Source organism: Ambystoma mexicanum, chromosome 1p (assembly GCF_040938575.1).
Source record: "Ambystoma mexicanum isolate Mex_15411 chromosome 1p, UKY_AmexF1_1, whole genome shotgun sequence".
Lineage (NCBI taxonomy): Eukaryota > Metazoa > Chordata > Amphibia > Caudata > Ambystomatidae > Ambystoma > Ambystoma mexicanum.
Window position 1 is genome coordinate 335,486 of NC_090921.1, and position 19,324 is coordinate 354,809.

General features: G+C 41.9%; 1 long non-coding RNA gene and 3 pseudogenes across 3 annotated transcripts in view; 3 read left to right on the forward strand and 1 right to left on the reverse strand.

The window, feature by feature from the left end:
* Nucleotides 1-19,324, reverse strand: part of LOC138563654 (uncharacterized) — a 162,295-nt gene that overhangs the window by 5,720 nt on the left and 137,251 nt on the right. The window lies entirely within an intron of this gene.
* LOC138460743 (U2 spliceosomal RNA) lies at nt 2,237-2,459 on the forward strand (annotated as a pseudogene).
* Nucleotides 8,543-8,770, forward strand: LOC138460367 (U2 spliceosomal RNA; annotated as a pseudogene).
* Nucleotides 18,348-18,526, forward strand: LOC138461194 (U2 spliceosomal RNA; annotated as a pseudogene).

Sequence of the window (19,324 nt, forward strand, 5' to 3'; positions counted from 1 at the left end):
GAACTGCTGGCCTCATTATGCCAGCTTTCACTAGTGACTTGATGGTTTCACCAATCTCTTTGTGCCCTCCCGACAGTCTCTACTGTTTTATGCACACTGGCTCAGCAGGAGGTGGTAAATGCAAGGAGTTCCATTTTGAATGCCCAACCAAAACGGGGCTTACAACTCTAACATGTATTTTCCGATTGCCAAAAACAAATTCACACTTTTGCCCAACACCACATCCATCCCCAGTATGTACTCGGGTATGTCAGCAATCAACACATTTGCAGTGAAAGGCAATCCCTCGCCAATTGACATCTTTTTATTAAAAGATTTTGCAACAGTCTCCACCCCCCCCATAATTATTGATCAGGACTCTGGGGTCAGATAATTTGTTGGGATTGCAATTCAGAATTGTCACTTCAGCTCCTGTGTCTAATAGAGCCAGAACATGCAGTACAAAGAAAAGCATTGTTGCATATACTATCTTTGGATTTTGAGAAAGCCTATAATAGAGTGTCACATGTGTTATTTAAGAGGATACTCTTCAAAATGGGATGCCCACAATTCATAGACTGTATCTCGACATTATACCATAATGTGTTTAGTCAAGTGAGAGTAACTGCCATCTCTTGGGGGGAACATATGTATACTCTCAGGTTTCAGACAAGGCTGCCCGCTCTCTGCTATTTTATTCATCTGCTCAGTGGAACCCCTGCGCAGAAAAATCAAGAGGGATCAAAACATCCAAGGAGCTTTCATCAGGAGAGCAAGTAAAATGCATGGGCTATATGAATGATGTCACAATAATGTGTACAGATGCACAGATCGATAAAGCAATTGAACAAACTGAATTTTTTTGCAAAAAAGCAGGTTTTAAAATTAACAAAATGAAAAGTGAATTACTAACCATAGGAGCATGGGACAACTAAGCAAAACGTGAGGTTAACAAAATGACTGATTCAATAAAAGGGCTTGGTATCCAGTTTCAGACCAAGCAACCAGGCGCAACATCTTGGAATCAACTTCAAGAGAAAATTGAAAAGAAAATAACTTTTTGGGAAAATGAGAATCATCAATCGAGGGGAAGTTACTTCTAATAAAAGCGGTATTATTGCCCATGATACGGTTTCTTGCTTTGATTTTTCAACCTTCGTGCATACAAACAAAAAGGCTCCCGAGACAATTCTTCGGGTTCATATGGAACTCTAAAATGGAACGATTGCAAAAGGAGATCTTGTATAAGAAACAAACAAATGGCAGAAGACAAATATCCAACTTGCAAATAGTGTTGCCAATACACTATATCTGTTTTTGTATAAACACACACAGACACTCTCCATCTAAAGCTGCAGTATACATAAAATATGCTACCAGTCGCCTGTTGCACAAGTACAAATTTATAACAGCTTCAAATATTAGCCCCAGAGCTCTAGATCCACCAAACAACTACAAGAAGTTTGTACATTTTTTGGGCAAAATTCAACACTTAGACTCTGCCAAATAAGGAAATATTGTCGCCTAAACGAATTTTAGAAGAAACGGTCGAAAGAGAAACACCAGATCCAATAGGGAACCTCTCTGGAGCACTTTCAGAGAACGTTTGGTCCTCATTAACTTCTTAAAAGATTACAAATGAACAGAAAGATATTGCCTGGTTAGCCTTGCACAATGCCCTCCCAATAAAAGCCTTCATGCACAGAAGACGTCTAGCAGCGACAGCGGAATGTTCGAGGAACAACTGCAAGCATAATGAAAAAACGTTTCACTTTTTATGGAATTGCCTGTTCGCAGCGCAAGTCTGGATCCTCATCAAACCTTTATTTTCAGCACTGACTGGTCATCAACATGTATCTTTTTAAACAGTTCTCACAGGGCTTAGAGGAGGAGGAGGGAAAGCAAATGCAGACCGGTTCTATAAAATAACGGCTTCCTCTAAACAAGCTTTTTGGAAAGCAAGATGTCTAGTTGTGTTTCAGCGCAAAGAGATAACCCCTCAGGAATGTGTGCAACAGATGTTATGTCACTTGTACACATACTTTTGTGCTGATGCCAAGAAATCAAATATAAATGACACAAAAGATTACTGGCAACAAGACAAGTGGAGGACTATTACAACAAATAATCTGGGTTAGAGTGAGCTTATGCTCACAGTCTTGAATTTGTTTAAACCATTTTTTATTCAAATGTACTTTTCATTAGTGATTTTTTGTTTTTGATTGGTTTTTATTGTTGATTTGGTGTTGGGTTTGAATTGGCTTTTTTCACAATTGGAGGATTGGGACGGTTGAAGGGGTGATGTGGAGACCGTAAACCAAAGAAAATCTGTTCTTATCAGTTTAATATCGGATACGTCCTCTATCTGGGGACCATATATTAAATTGATTTTTGGAACAGGGAGATGGAATGGGAGCTTGCTCTGTCCACTCCACGCATCAACCTGGTATTGCAGTACCTCCAGGACTGGTGCACTTCCCCACTTGGGGAAAACAATGCTGTGAAAAAAAAAGACTGAGCAATTCTGGAAACTTGAGCACTTGGCAATATTTTTTGGTTGAACTCGGATGCATTTTCTTCATTGTCTTGGAAAAGGTGCTGTCGTGTCTGTCACAGGAGAAAAAAAGTCTGCCCCTTTGCTCGCTTTTCACGGGAGCTGCAAAGCAAAGGTGCCAGCCAGCCAGCCAGCCAGCCAGCCAGCCAGACTCGGCCTGAGCAGCAGCCCCACAAGGAGGAGATGGGGGACACTGTCCTTGCCCTGCCTCACCCCTGAAAGGCCCCGAACGGCCCCGAACGGCCAAGCCTTATCTGAGGGGGACGCACTTGGGGGAACATCCCCTGGGCAGCTGAGGGTGACTTTCGCCGCTAGGTGACGGGGCCAGTGCCAGGCCGAGGCTGCAGCTTGGCTGGGCAGAGCTCTGCAGCCTGTGCCTGGCCGCCTCGGCCCTGGCGCTCTGGGACCCTTGGAAATCTGGGGGCGGAGCCATGCAAAATATGCTTGCCATACCGCCGGGCAAGCTGGTCATGCAAATGCTATTCCTGGCAGAGGAATCTGGGGTTCTGCAGCAGAGCGTTGCTCCGAGTCAGCAGGGTAGCTGCCGAGCAGCAGTCTTTCCGGCAAACCCTTTGTGGGCATCGCTTCTCGGCCTTTTGGCTAAGATCAAGTGCAGAGAGTCAACTGGTTAACTGGCTTGTCCGGTACAGGAGGACTTCTCTTTGCAGCTGATACCCCCGGACCTACGGGTCTGGGGGTGGGCTTCTGATCTTGCTAAGAAGGTTCGAGAACTTTCGTCACTCCGTTATTGGGAAGGATTGGTTTCGGAAGAAGAAGGAGGTAGTCACCCTCTCCCCTGGGGGAGGAGAGAGGGGTGGCTTGCATCAAAACGAGATTTTTGATCGAAGGAGAGGAATTTGGCTGCTTTATCCAGGATGGCGATGCCCTCGAGAAATATACCACCGGCAACAGAATTAAGGAATTCGATCCGGATATTGGTACAGCATGGATATACAAAGGAAAAGGATTTTGACTTTATTGTCAAAAAGGTACTTTTTGATGCATTACAAGTAGATAAAAGTACAGTGTATTGTATGCAGGAGCATAGACAGTTTTTTACATATGACTACCTTTATGGATGAAATATCTTTGAATGCACATGAAGTTTATAAAGCGGATAAAGAAAAGAACAAAATTTTGGAAGGTGTTTCAGTCGAATTGTGTTATGTTCGGCAGAAGATACCGCTAACGGTGCACATGTACAATCCGTTTGTGCCAGCCGAAAGTATAAAAAATTGGCTCTCAACTTATTGTGAGGAAGTAAGAGGAGGGCACGAGATGAAAAACAAGTTTGGTTTCTTTAATGGGAACCGAAGATTTGTAGTAGTGTTGAAAAAAGATCCGGTGCAAGTAGGAGGAGTGTGTCATCCTCTGGGAGTTTTCAAAATCCAGGATCAAAGTGGTTATTTGTATTATCCAAGTCAGCCTGAATTTTGTAGATTTTGTAGGAAATTTGGGCACACTAAACAGAAGTGTCCAAAGGATAAGTGTAGAAATTGTGGAAGTTCAAGTCACAAAATGGCAAATTGCGATATTCCAATAAGATGTAGTTATTGTGATCTTGAAGGACATGTGGCAGAGAATTGTCCGGATACCACGAAAACGTATGCTCAAGCTGCTAGTGTGAATACTGATTTCTATACTTATCGTGGTGAAAGTGATCAGAGGAGAGTTGATGAAGAAAATCAGAGAAAGAAGGAAGATAAGTTGGAGAGTGAGGTTGGTGGAGAAAGGAATGAAGATGGAACGGATTCTATGAAAAGAAGGGTTTTGGAAGAAGTGAAACAACGGTTAAGTAGAAGACTAAAAGGACCAGAAGGTAGTAAACAGATTTCAGATAAGGAATTTGAGGAATTGTTTGGAGCGTTTATGCAGGATTGTGAAAAGAGAGAAAATGTGGGTATTGAGAAGGATTTGACCATGGAGTTTATGCAGAAATGGGTAGAGTATTCTCAAAGTGAGGACGAGATATTAAATGTAGAAATAGTTCAGAGCGGAGGAGAAGATGTTGGTATACTGGATGAAGAGGTTGAAATGATGGAAAAAGAGGAAACGGTAACAGTAAGAAGTAAAGGACAGTCAGATAGAGATAGAGCTACTATTGATCAAATGAATAAATGTACGGGACTGGCAGAGTCAAGTTGGAAGCAAGTAGTACAAAAGACAAGTTTGTTAAGTAAAGTGGTAATGGAAGAGAGAAGTAAAGTACAGAAACAACCGGAGAGATCGGAAGTGGAAACTATGAATAAGTATGAAGTTTTGCAAGAGGAAATTGCGGATCCAGTGCTTTTTTTACCTACACAGGAATTGGATGTAGAACAAGATAGTGGAGGTGAAGGAACACGGATGGGTTTGAGAGGAAATTTGCGTAAAGAGAAAAAAAAGAATAAAGACCGTAGTCGGTCTGATCACAGAAAATGATGAAGAAAGTGTGAATACAATTGGGTTTTGTGATGGAGTCTGTCAATAATGCTACCTTGAGAGTGGCTACTTTGAATGTGAGAGGAATTAATACTAGTACGAAAAGAGTAGCATTGTTCGCATTCTTAGCGACAATATCATGTGATATATTTTATTTGCAGGAGTGTGCCATGTCATGGAATAGGACTAATCAGAGATGGTGTTCAGAGTGGACAAATGGTATGTCAATTTGGTCAGGAGCAAATGATAATAAGAATGCGGGTACAGCGATTTTATTTAATTCCCATTTAATGATGAATGTGAAGCATGTGGAGTGTATTCCTGGGCGTATATTACAAGTGTCTTTTGAATGGCAGAACACAGTACATAAATTATTAAGTATATATGCGAACGCAAAGTTAAGAGAAAGGGTTTCTTTGTTTCAGAGTCTTCGGTCCTTTTGTGTGGGGAGTACCCCGTTGATAGTGGCAGGGGATTTTAATTGTATATTACACCCAGCAGATATAATAAGAAGTGGTAGACCAGTGTGTGAAGGAAATAAAGACACATCGTCTAAATTATTGAAAGAATTAATAGATGATTTACAACTTATAGATACGCATGCTGTATATAATGATCCAGGGACGAGGTTTACTTACAGAGAGAATAATGGGTTAGTATTATCTAGAATTGATTATATTTTTGTATCGAAATGTTTTGTAATAGACGATACGGAAATTATTCCTACTCTTTTTTCAGATCATCATTTAGTACTTTCTACAATCAAGTTATTGTCTTATACACCAAAGAAGAAGAGTTTGTGGAAGTTAAATGTACAATTGTTAAAAAATGAGGATATATGTTTACGTTTTAGACATTTATTGAAACAGTGGGTGTTGCAGTATGAGTCTCACCCTTCCATATTAGATTGGTGGGAAGAGACGAAATTAAAAACGAGAAAGTTTTTTTATAGAATGTGGTCAGGAAAATGCTAAGAAGAATAATTTTGTTTATAGAATGTTAGTGGGATCACAGCAAACATTACATCAATTACAGGATATGGGAGTAGAGGTACGAGAGGAATTGGATTTTGTAAAAAGAGATATACAAAAACAGATGCAGGAGAGAGGAAAGACTATTTTTAATGCAAGAATAAGAAATTTTGAGGAAGATGAGAAGTGTACAAGGTTTTTTTTTAAATCAGCACTTTTTCAAAGAGAGAGTTCAGTAGAATTTAATAATACACAAGGAGTAGTACGAGATAGTTTGAACAATAGTTTGAATATTGCACAGGAGTTTTATTCAGAATTATATTCTCAGAAATTGTTAAATAAGGAACAAGGAGAAAAGTTTTGAGAGTCTATACGAGATTCATTAGGGACATTGCAAAAAGAAAAAATGGTGGAAACTTTTTCATTGGAAGAAGTAAGTTTAGCAGTGATGTCAGCTGCACAGGGTAAGTCACCAGGTAGTGACGGACTCCCAAGTGAATGGTATGTTAAATTTTGGGATATTTTGGGTCCAGTATTGGTGGAGGTGGCGGATGTGGCGTTTAATACGGGGAGATTGAGTTCAAGTATTCGAAAAGGTATAATAACTTTAATATATAAAAAAAAAAGGAGATAGAGAAGATATTAAAAATTGGCGGCCAATTACCTTATTGAATGTAGATTATAAAATTTTGGCTAAGGTAATTGCAAATCGCCTTAGGGCGGTAATAAAAGATTTAGTACAGGCTGAACAGACATGTGCAATTCCAGGAAGACGTATTCATGAAAGTTTGTTGATTATTCGTGATTCTATATGTGCAGCTAAAGAAAGAGGGACATCTTTAGGAGTTTTAAGTTTAGATTTTGAGAAAGCATATGATAGGGTTTCACATGAATTTATGTTGAAAGTGTTGGGAAAGATGGGATGTCCGAGTCGTTTTTTAGATTTTGTTTCTACTTTGTATAATGGGGCTTTTAGTCAAGTTCGTTTAAATGGTGTGTTGTCCGGAAAGATACCGATTTTGTCAGGAGTACGACAAGGGTGCCCGTTATCAGCATTGATTTATGTGTGTGCAATAGAACCATTGCACATAAGTATACAAGATCATTTAGGTAATGTAGGTGCTCCAGTTCCAGGAACAAAAATACAAGCAAAATCCATAGGTTATATGGATGACGTAACTGTTTTGTGTAGAGACGCTCAGTCGGTGGGACATGCAGTTTCACACACTGAGTTGTTTTGTCAAGCAGCAGGGTTTAAGTTAAATACTAATAAGTGTAAATTGTTTACGGTAGGGGCATGGGATAATTTGTATTATTGTCCGGTTAGTAGAGTTGGGAAAGGAATAAATGTGTTGGGAGTAGAATTTAACAGTTGTATGGATGGTTTGGAACAATGGGAAAAAGTAACAAAAAAAGTGGAGAATAAGGTGTGTTTTTGGAAATTAAGGAGTTTGACGATTGAAGGGAAAGTCATGCTAATGAAAGCGGTATTATTGCCTATTGTACTTTTTTTAGCATTGGTTTTTCCACCTACAATAAGACAAATTGTGAGATTACAGCGTTTGTTTTTTTTATTGTTATGGGGTTCTAAAATGGATAAAGTATGCAGACATGTAATGTATAAACCCCAGATGTTAGGTGGTAGAGAAGTTCCAAATTTAGAATTATTTTTAATAGGACATTATGTGGGCTTTTGTGTGAATACCGTAAAGCATTCTAAATCGTTGGCAGTTTTTTTTGTAAGATATGCCACAGCAAATGTGTTAGAACGTTTTCGAATTATACCACGGAGTAATTTATTACCAAAGGCGTGGTCATTATCAGTTTTTTATTTATGTCTTCAGAGTTTTTTGCCGTTAGTATATCCATTAGAATTGTTATATGAGGACAGGAGGGATCCCAAAAAGATTTTGAAAACATTACAGCAAAGGGAATTACCTGAGCCAGTGGGTAATTTGGGAGGTCCAAGATTGGTAAGGGTGTGGAATTTTTTTTCAAGTACTGCAGTTACAAATAGACAAAAAGATATAAATTGGTTGATGTTAGTGAATGCTCTTCCATTAAAAGATTTTATGTATCGGAGGCAAATGTCGAAAACGGCAGTGTGCCCGAGGGATGGGTGTGCGCAAATAGAGACAATTTACCATTTCATATGGCAATGTAATTATGTAACTCAAGTGTGGGAGTTATTTTATCCTTTGATTTTTGCTGTGACTGGGGTAAGGAATGTTACGTATGATATGGTATTATTGGGTTACCAGTGGAAGAGAGGTTTTGAATAATAATAGGCTCCTTTATCAGATTGTTTCATCGATAAAGGAGGCTTTATGGAAATCTAGAGTTATATTGGTTATGCAACATACTTTTGTTTCTCCTCAAGATTGTGTAAAATCGGCATTAAGTTGTTTGTATACATATTATTGCTTAGATGTAAAGAGTCTGGGGGAAATGCAAGCTCAATATATGTGGCAACAGAGAAATTGGAGACTTTTAACATCTTAGGACATGTGGTATTGAACCTTGAAATAGTGAAGGTGAAAAAGAAGTAAATATGGAGTATTGTGTTTTTATTCTGTTGATTGGCGTTTTTGATTCGGCTTTTTTTTTTTATTTGGTAATTTTTTTTCAATTTTTATAAAATTGGAGGATTGGGCAGTTAAAGGGGTGACGAGGAGACTGTATAAAAAGAAAATCTGTTCTTATCAGTTTAATATCTGATACGTCCTCTATCTGGGGACCATATATTAAATTGATTTTTGGAACAGGGAGATGGAATGGGAGCTTGCTCTGTCCACTCCACGCATCAACCTGGTATTGCAGTACCTCCAGGACTGGTGCACTTCCCCACTTGGGGAAAACAATGCTGTGAAAAAAAAAGACTGAGCAATTCTGGAAACTTGCGCACTTTGCAATATTTTTTGGTTGAACTCGGATACATTTTCTTCATTGTCTTGGAAAAGGTGCTGTCGTGTCTGTAACAGGAGAAAAAAAGTCTGCCCCTTTGCTCGCTTTTCACGGGAGCTGCAAAGCAAAGGTGCCAGCCAGTCAGCCAGCCAGCCAGCCAGACTCAAGGATGAGATGGGGGACACTGTCCTTGCCCTGCCTCACCCCTGAAAGGCCCCGAACGGCCAAGCCTTATCTGAGGGGGACGCACTTGGGGGAACATCCCCTGGGCAGCTGAGGGTGACTTTCGCCGCTAGGTGACGGGGCCAGTGCCAGGCCGAGGCTGCAGCTTGGCTGGGCAGAGCTCTGCAGCCTGTGCCTGGCCGCCTCGGCCCTGGCGCTCTGGGACCCTTGGAAATCTGGGGGCGGAGCCATGCAAAATATGCTTGCCAAACCGCCGGGCATGCTGGTCATGCAAATGCTATTCCTGGCCGAGGAGTCTGGGGTTCTGCAGCAGAGCGTTGCTCCGAGTCAGCAGGGTAGCTGACGAGCAGCAGTCTTTCCGGCGAACCCTTTGTGGGCATCGCTTCTCGGCCTTTTGGCTAAGATCAAGTGCAGTGGCTCCCTTTACAGTCTGGCTTATCCAGTCCGAGGGACCCCTTTTGCAGTTGAAGCCCCAGGCTCATGGGTCTTTGGGTGGGCTTCTGATCGGTCTTCAAGGGCCTTGAAGGGGTAATTTCTAACCCTTTCCTTTCTCTTTCTTACAGGGTTCCCATGGCATCTGGTAAGGGTCCTAGTGCAGTCCCTCGCTGGGCTGGCTGGCTTGCCTGCTCTCCAGGGATGGGCTTTGCAGCTGAGGCCACCTCTACCAGGTGGTGGGCTACAGGACCCCAGGTATGGAGGGCATGAGAGACCCTTGTGAAGAGGATAAGGACTGAGAAGCTGAGAAGGTTCCAAAGGATTCTGGAAGCATCCAGAAAGTTCCTGCAGAGCCCAGCAGAGGAGTGGCCCTGGAGTCCCACCAGTGGGTAATGGTAGCACTGGCTCTGAAGCACCCCATACTAATCCAGTCCGCTCCATTGCCAGTGCTCTGCCTGGCTTTGTGAGTGCCCTGTGGCAGGGGCGTTATCCCACTGAGCTGCCCACTTGTTGTTTAATGTGCAAAAGCTTGAGATGCTCTACTAAGCTCTTTATGAAAGCCTATAGGCAGCAGGGCACTGGGCTTTTGTAAGTAGGGTCCAGTGTCATGGTCTAACAAGTCATATCAAGTACTAATGTTTAAAATGCTTTGAAAAAATGTTTTATTCTGTTTAGTGGAGGGCAATGAGGTGTTAGTTTAGAGTTTGAGGTACATTTTCGATTTTAATATTTAGCTACTGTGGTAATTTATTTTAGAAAATGTGTAGTTCTTAATTAGGATGTTAAATTGTAGTTTCTAAGCGGATTTGACTTGCCTGATAATGCCGGGCAATATAAATATTGTGCTGACTGTATCTTTGTAGCATGTGCGTGGCTCTGTGACATACGGCGCACATAGAATTTCATACTGTATTTTTGTTTATTTATATTCTGTCAGTCCGGCTCGGAGAGCGAAGGGGAAACAGTTGCTGTTGCTTCCTGCCGTGAGAGGCGGGGAGTGTGATTTCAGGAGCTTCGTAGCTCTGAGGGAGGGGGCGTGGCTTTTCAGAGCCGGCTCTGTGTGTTCATTAATGAGGGAGAGGGACGCGTTGCCCGTGCCTGCTGGGCAGTGCGTCCCTCTTTGGTAAGGAAGCAGTGTTGAGGGGTGGGGGGCCTCGCAGCTCTTGCGAGTCATTGGCACCTCAGCACTTCTAGTTGAGGGGATTTTGTTTTGATTTCAGCCCCGGCTCCCTAGTGGGTGTCGGGGCGTGAGTGATTGCCGGGTGGGGCGCAGCTGTTCAGAGCCGGCTCCCTGTGTATTTATATTTGTGGGAGGGATGTGCTGTTAGTGTCTGCTGGGCAGCGCGTCCCTCTGTGGTGAAGAAGGGTTGTTGCGAGTGTGTGTCGGGGCTCCTGTGAGCTGCTGGCGGCTACTTCGCGTCACTTGTAGTTAAGTGTTTTTGTGTCCCAGCTCCTTTGTGGGAGTCGGGGCGTGGAGGCTGTCAAGGGGCGTGGTGGTTAGAGCCGGCTCCCTGTGTTTGTATTGAGGAAAGGGGCGCGCTGCCTGTGCTTGCTGGGCAGCACGTCCCCCATTTGTTAACCAAGGGGTTCTGTGGGGGCAGTTGGTGGCACTTGCGAGCTGCTGGCTGCTCTTCGCGGAGTCCCTGAGGTGAGGGATTCTTGATTGAAGAAGCTCGGCTCCCTTGCGGGTGCCGGAGCATGGGCAGCTGCCTCTGCGGTCGGTTCCGCGTTCTGGCTGTCGCGGGCGTTGGGCAGAGAGGTGCGGTCTCCTCCGTGTGAGGAGGCCATGCACGTGAAGCCTGATTGTAGCAGGCGGTTGTAATAAAGCTGTGTAAGCGGTTCAGGTAGGAGATGGCGGCACGCTTTTAAACGTGTCGCGTCTATTAATTATTGCCCATGAATTTTGTTATTGTGTAGCATTTTAAAGGGGCCAGGCACCATTTTTTTCAGATATACAGTTTTTATTTACTTAAGGGATATGGGTGTAATTCGATTTTTAGGTTAGGGTTTAGTATCAAAATATGTAGATTATTTTTGAATGGGTGGTTTTATTTTTAATAAGTGTTAATTTAAGAATTGGTAGGTAGTTTACAGAGAAGAGGAGTTGTTGGTGGTTGATAGGAAGTTTAGACTTTTTTTTGTATCTTCTATTCCAAAGTTCAGATTTTCCTTAACTACTGAAGGTTAATTTAGGAAAATGTTTGAAAGGGGGCTGAGCTTTAGGCGCCTAGGGTGCGCCTGGGGCTTGGCCCATAATAATTATTGTTCAGTTGATATATTGTATTTTCAGGATAAATAGGAAGTTACCACAGTTAGGTTATTCTTGAGGGGTGGTCGTTTTCTTTTTAGGTAGCTGCCCCTTAGAGGTAGAGAGCTAAATTTTGGTGAACAGTAAATTGGGGGGACGGGGGGGAATTGGCATCAAAGGCGCCTCATAATTTAATCATTTCTCAGACAGATTCAATGTGAAGAAGGGAAGTGAGGAGTTGGAATTTTCTGATGTAAAATCCCTTTTGGAATTAAGCAATAAGGTGGTGATCATTAAAATGTACAATGAAACGGTGTAGGAACAGGACTTGCTATTTTGGTTGGTTAGGAACTACGAGAAGGTTGACAGCTTGGTAAAGGTGAGGGATGCAAATGGGATTTGGAATTGTTCATGGAGAGCAAATGTAAAGCTTCATGCAGACCCTACGGGTATTGCAGGATTGAAGCATTTGCCTCCAACTTTCGTATTAGGACTGAATAGAGGATTTGTGTTACTCAGGGCAGCCAAAGGTTTGTAGAAGTTGTGGTGAGGAAGGCCATAATCAGAGTGAATGCCTCAGAGTCGTGTGTATGAATTGTAAGGAGGAGGGACATGTTTCAAGAGATTATCACAAGGCCAAGATGTGTAATTTGTGTAGTAAGGAAGGCCACTTCTACAGAGATTGCCCAAACAGTTTTGCAAACACCTTGAGTAAAGCAAAGAGGCTGGGAATGGAAGGGAGACAGAATGAAAAGTCAGATGAAGAAAGTACAAGTTTGTTACAGAAATATTTACAAAGACAAGGTTTGTTCATGAGCAAGAGGGAGGGTGAAGGTAGTGTGGACTCAGATAAAGTGAAGGAAGGGAGGAAGGAAAAGACAAAAGGTAAGGAGGTGGAAGTAGAAGTAATCAATGAAGTAGGTCAAACTAATATTTTCTTGTGTGAACCGGTGAAGAAGATTGAAGGGGTTAAAGATAAAGAGCAGGCAATTGTAGAGTCTCAGGTATCTGTTTCTGATAGTGTTATACTGGAGAAACAGTGTGATCTAGATCATGATAAAGAAGAATTTGATGAGAAGGAAGAGTCTGGGTGGTACATGATAAGGATCAACCTTCTCAGACTCAAGATAAAAGGAAAAATACTTTAGAGTAAAGTAGGGGTGGGCGTAGTAACTTCCAATAGGTATGAAACCCTAGAGGAAGAGGAGTGTAGTTTTCTTAGAGCTGGAAGAACTAGAGTTAAGTTCACCTGCAAGGCCTGAACAATTAATTGGAAATTCCTATTAATGCCAATTATGACACTTTGTATTTGTACTGCCAATGTCCACAGTATTTATAGTTCTATAAGAAGCCGAGTGGTAATTAACCATTTGGAAGGGTTAAACTGTGATGTTATCTGTCTACAGGTGTGTAACCTGCCTTTTCAGGCAAAATATGATAAATGGGAGGCTCTATGGAGGAGGGGTCCTTCGTTATGGTCTGCATCTAATGAGAATAAAAATGATGGGATTGCTGTATTATCATGATATCCAGATTACAAAACACATTATAATCAAAGCGGGGAAGAGTATTGCAAATAGAATGTATTTATGGTGGGGTTACTTTTATACTCACAAATCTCTATGCATAATGACAAAAATGAAAGATGTGTTTTCCTGGTTCCTTATCTAATGGTAAGGAGTCCCCAGATACTAGCAGGATATTTTGACAATGCTCTGGACTCCAATGAAGCAACCTCGCATGTTAATTTTGATAAGAATGTAAATTTACTGAAGAAAATCATATCTGATTGTGACTTGAGAGATTCCTACCGACGGAAGCATCCAGATGCAGGTGGTTATACGTGGTCAAGGCCTGCAACAGGAGAACCTAGTAGAATTGATTATGTATTTGTGAACAAAATTTGTTATTAGTACAGTACATTTATCGGATCTCCTCTTTAAAGATTACAGATCACTGTGTTCGACATGATGGCGGCAAGGGGGTGTGGAAGTTGAATATAAGTATACTGGAGGACCAGGTTTGTGTTGAGCAATTTTAAGTTTTCTACCAAGGAGCGAGAGCACTGAAATGTTTTTTTGACTCAACAATGGAGTGGGTGCTAGATGCTAAACGAAGATTTAAAAGCAGAGGAGAGAGGGTGCCCCATTAAAATCGTTACAGAGGAAGGCAAATAGGCTACTTTAAGGCGTCTGAGCCTAAAAGTGGAGGAGGAGTTGGAGGAAATCAAGATGGCATTAATAAGATCCACAGGCAAAGATTTGAAAAGATTATGTTTCTACTTAGTGGAGAAATTAGAAAAAGATGAGAAATGCAATAGTTTTTTTCCTTTAATCAGGTCAAGAATCAAAACAGTAATGTGATACAGGCATGGTTGGATGAATTTAATCAGGTCAGATCCGATATGCCCTCTTTACATAAAATTGCTCAATCTTTTTATGAGAAACTTTATCAAGAAAAATCCTTGGATGAGGTCAAGCTTCGACAGTTATGTAATTGCCAATCAGATCATTTATCAAGTGACCAGACAAAGCGCCTAGAAAGACCTCTGGATGGCAAAGAGGTAGAGCTAGCATTAACTGAGAGAAAAAGCAAAAATCTCCAGGCCTAGATGGCCTGCCTTATGAGTTTTATATAACAGTTTGCCGAGCAATTAGTGTAGACATAGTGGGTTTGTATTTTGAATGAAAGCATGACCTGTTATTACCCGAGACTTCAATCAAAAACTAATCAAATTGATTTTAAAAAAAGGAGATAGGAAGGACATTAAGAATTGGCGACCACCATTATTAATCATGAACCTTGATTTTGAAAAAGCCTATGATAATGTTGCACATACGCTGATTACAAAGACCTTGATTGCATTAAGTGTTCCTCCCACCTTTGTTCAGTAGGTGAGTGTACAAAAATGGGCAAACCAAAATCATGGTAAATGGACATTTGTTTAGAAACATTCTGATGTAAAATGGAGTGAAGGGGTGTCCCTTGTCTCCCATGATTTTTATATGTGCTACTGAAGTTCTCAGAGGTAGAGCTAGGATTACCGAGACAACAAGCAAAAAATCTCCGGCATAGGTGGCCTGCCATATGAGATTTATGAAACGTTTTGGCAAGCATTTGGTGTAGATATGGTGGCATTGTATATTGAATGTAATCATGTCCTGTTATTACCCAAGTCGTTCAATCAATGTCTTATCACATTGATTTTTAAAAAAGGAGATAGGAAGGACATTAAGAATTGTCAACCAATCACGTTGTTAAATTGTGACTACAAGCTATATGCTAAGTGCCTTGCTAACCGCCTCAATGAATGCATCAAACACATGATTTCTAAATCTCAATTGTGTGCTACTCCAGGGAGAAATATTGCAGATGGATTAATCCTGACTAGGGATTTAATTGAATATATGAAAGCAAGAGATTTACCATTATTAATCATGAACCTTGATTACGAAAAAGCCCATGATAATGTTGCACATATGTTGATTACAAAGGCCTTGATTGCATTCAGTGTTCCTCCCACCTTTGTTCAGTGGGTGGAGAGCATATACAAGAATGTGCAAAGCAAAATCATGGTAATTGGACAGTTGTCTAGAAATATTCTGATACAAAGTGGAGTGAGGCAGGGCTGACCCTTGTCTCCCTTTATTTGTATACATGCTATTCAAGTTCTCAGTTTAATAATTAATCATGATCAATCTATTGTGGGTTTACATGTTCCGGGGAGTGGAGGAGAAGTGTTGAAAATCATGATGTACATGCATGATGTATTTTTGATTGTAAGAGATGAGCTTTCTGCTAATAGGGCATGGACAAAGTGTTTAGCTTCCATCAGGTATCAGAAGCGGTCCTAAATTTTGACCAAAGCAAATTCTTAATGTGTGGTTCATGGAAAAATCGGCCTTGTGCCTATTTATCCTATGTGGAGGAGATGGATATTTTGGGAGTCCCCTTCGCAAGGGACGGCAATATAAAAAGAATGTGGAAAGAAAAATGTTCCAAAGTAAATAAGGTGCTTGCCTTATGGCATCATAGTGAGTTGCCAATGGTGGGAAGAGTTTTGGTGATACAGACAGTAGTTATACCAAATGCTTTTGTATTTCACAGTTGTGTTTCCACTATCAAGGAGAATTCGGACGATGTTGAGCAGAAGGATTGCAATTTTTTTCTGGCGCAGCAAGGCTGAGAGGTTGCAAAGGGAAGTATTGTTTTTGTTATGTGACACGGGTGGTTTCCATTTGCTTAATGTGAAAGTTATCATATCATTGTTTTTTGTAGTTAAGCATGTGCATATATTCGTAGGACATCCAAGCACTGGAAATTACTTTGTTCAATATAATATGGCTTCCATTCTGAGAGCACTAAACATGTGTCGCCAGTCCTTCCATTCTGTTTTTGCTTTCCAACACAATATTTATTATAACAGAGTTTTGGAGGTTGTTAGTAAATTCAGTTTGTGTGACTTAGAGATGGATTCATGGAAATCTTTCAGAAAAGTGCTTCAGTTTATTGATAATAACAAATCTGTTTTCTGTCCTAGGAGAATTTCTGAAGATGTGGTTATCATGGCCTGAAGACAGGTCCACAGGAAAGAGCTCTGCAACTGGCACTGGGAGCTAAACTGGCAGGCAGCACATGATGTTTTGGCTGTCCGAACGACCATGTATAGTAGATCGCTGGCCATTACCCCCCTGTGCCCTAGAGGTTGTCAAATTTAGGAATCTGTGGAGCAGGCTTTTTGTGACTGCCCTTTTGCTACGGATGTGTGGTTGGGTGGTGTTGATTTAGTGATGCCCTATATAGAGCCAATTCAGGTGGATGCAAGATTGGTAATGTTTGGTAGTCATGTGGGGCCTTGGCAGGTGGATAGATGGGAGCAGCCGTGGGTCTCGATCTCTTGCATCAAAATGGCAATCTGGAAATCAAGGAATGCCCTAGTGCTTAGACACTTCTTTTTGCACCAGCCAGGAAACTGTTCAGATTGCTCAGGTGGACCTGAAAAATGACTGTGCGGGACCTTCCAAAATTGAGCCAATCGGATCTGCAGTTGAAATGTGCTTACAAACCTCCATGAGGGGTTGGCAAGGGTATTTTGAGTATAGTTGTTAACCCCCTTCTTGAGACTTGCAATAGATCAAGGAGGTTGGTACATTCATCACTGAAAAACCTTTGCTTTTAGAAACATTTGTACTTAATTTGGGCCTACTTGTAGTAGTGGGCTTGGGAAACCTGATCTTACAGTTGAAGAATTATCAGGCTACGTTCTGCATTGAATTTTCACTCTTCATGCTTATGACAGACTATTGATGAAGAGCCTGGACTTGGAGGACGGCTAGCTGCACCATGTGTGGCGATGAGGAGAACATTCGTGAAGAAGCAGCATCGGGGTGCTGGAAGTCTTATGTCGGGTGTTACAGTTCTAGACAGCTGACTCTAAAAAGAAGCAAGGGCAGTTGCAGACTCCTGTATACTAGAAGCGGAATTCCGAGAACTTTATGTGAGATGAGATTAACAGTGGTTGTAGACGCCTGTCCCAGGGAAACTTGGGGCAATGGCAGACTCCCGCTTTTAAGAAGAACTTTGCCTGAGGAGAAAATGGGTGTGCAGTTGCAGACTCCTGTCCCTAAGAAGTGGGGGCACAGTTGTAGACTCCTGTATGCTAGGATCTGGTTTCAAGAACTTGGTGTTACATAAGACTCTGGGTGGTTGTAGACACCTGCCCCAAAGAAGCTGGGGCAGTGGCAGACTCCCACTTACAAGAAGAAGCTTTCAAGAACTTTGTCTGAAGAGACACTTGGCATGCAGTTGTAGACTCTTGTCCCTAGACAACTGGGGACAGTTGCAGACTCTTGCTTTCCTGGATAAGGCCTCAAGACTGTGCAGGAAAAAAGTTTGATTAAAGTCAATAATTTGTCTTTTGACAGTCAAGGAAAATTGGCTGCTTTGAAATGTATCCTCTTGGAGCAGTAGACGACTCCTATTATGAACATTTGTCAAGATGATGTATATAGTTCCAATACTTTGATAAGAATATTTCTTCTTTTGGGTTCTGAACTTGGGCTTTATAGTTTCAGTTATGCAGTGTTAGCCTTACATAAAGGCCTAAATCCCTGCGGGGGGTATTCTAAGCTATTTTAAGAACTGGTGGAGACATTAAAGCATGGAGACATTTAAGTATTCTTATAAATCAAGGGAAGAGTCAGATAGTGGACTCGCTGTAGATGGTGAACAAATCTGACTCTAGAGTATTCTTGTATTTGGTATTGACTATTGGGACAGGAGAGGCAATGATTCTCCTTGAGAGTGCAGTTAGATAAGAAGGGAGGTGGAGACACAGTAAGTAACTCCTGTGGACACCTTTTTGTGCCAGGACAAGGAAGATATGGACTTCCAGAAATAATTGTTAATGGGGAAGAGGGATAGTTGACCTTTAATTAGTTGCATTAGTTATGAAGGCCTCCTTGTATAAGGAGTTGGAAATTGGGTTTTATGTTGGCCAGCATCTACAGTTATGTAGTTCTTTGTTATTAGGCATTACCTTGTGTGCACCAGAGTTTGGTTCCTGGTGTTAGTTGAAGTATTTATTCTTGCTTTAAGTATGTTTTAACATGAATATGGTATTGTAACTCTGTTGTTAATATGTTGAGTTTTGATAAATAAACTTTTGATATAAAAAAATCTGTTCTTATCAGTTTAATATCCGATACGTCCTCTATCTGGGTACCATATATTAAATTGATTTTTGGAACCGGGAGATGGAATGGGAGCTTGTTCTGTCCACTCCACGCATCAACCTGGTATTGCAGTTCCTCCAGGACTGGTGCACTTCCCCACTCAGGGAAAATAATGCTGTGAAAAAGAAAGACTGAGCAATTCTTGAAAGAAGAGCACTTTGCAATATTTGTTTGTGATGTATTTTCTTCTGTGTATTGGAAAAGGTGCCGTCGTGTCACAGGAGAAAATAATTCTGCCCTTTTGCTTGCTTTTCACGGGAGCTGCAAAGCAAAGGAGCCAGCCAGCCAGCCAGCCAGCAGCAGCAAAAGGAGGAGATGGGGGACACTGTCCTTGCCCTGCCTCACTCCTGAAAGGTCCCAAACTGCCACAAATGGCAAAGCCTTATCTGAGGGGGACGCATCCCCTGCTCAGCTGACAGTGACTTTTGGCCGCTAGGTGACAGGGCCAGTGCCAGGCCGGGAGGAGCGCTGCAGCCTGGGTCTGGCCATCTCGGACATGGTGCTGTGGGACCCATGGAAATCTTGGGGCAGAGCCATGCAAAATATGCTTACCATACCGCCGGGCATGCTGGTCATGCAAATGCTATTCCTGGCCGAGGAATCTGGGGGTCTGCTGCAGAGTGTTGCTCCGAGTCAGCAGGGGAGCTGCCGAGCAGCAGTCTTTCAGGCAAAGCCTTTGTAGGCATTGCTTCTCTGCCTTTTGGCAAAGATCGAGTGCAGGGACTCACTTTGTAGTTTGGCTTGTCCAGTCCAGAGAGACCCCCTTTGCAAATGAAGCCCCCAGGCTCATGGGTTTGGGGGTGGGCTACTGATCTAGCTTTGAAGGGACTTGAACTTTGGCTACCTGGCCTGGGTTCCCTATCCGGTACAGAGGTGGAAGCAGTCACCCCTCTCC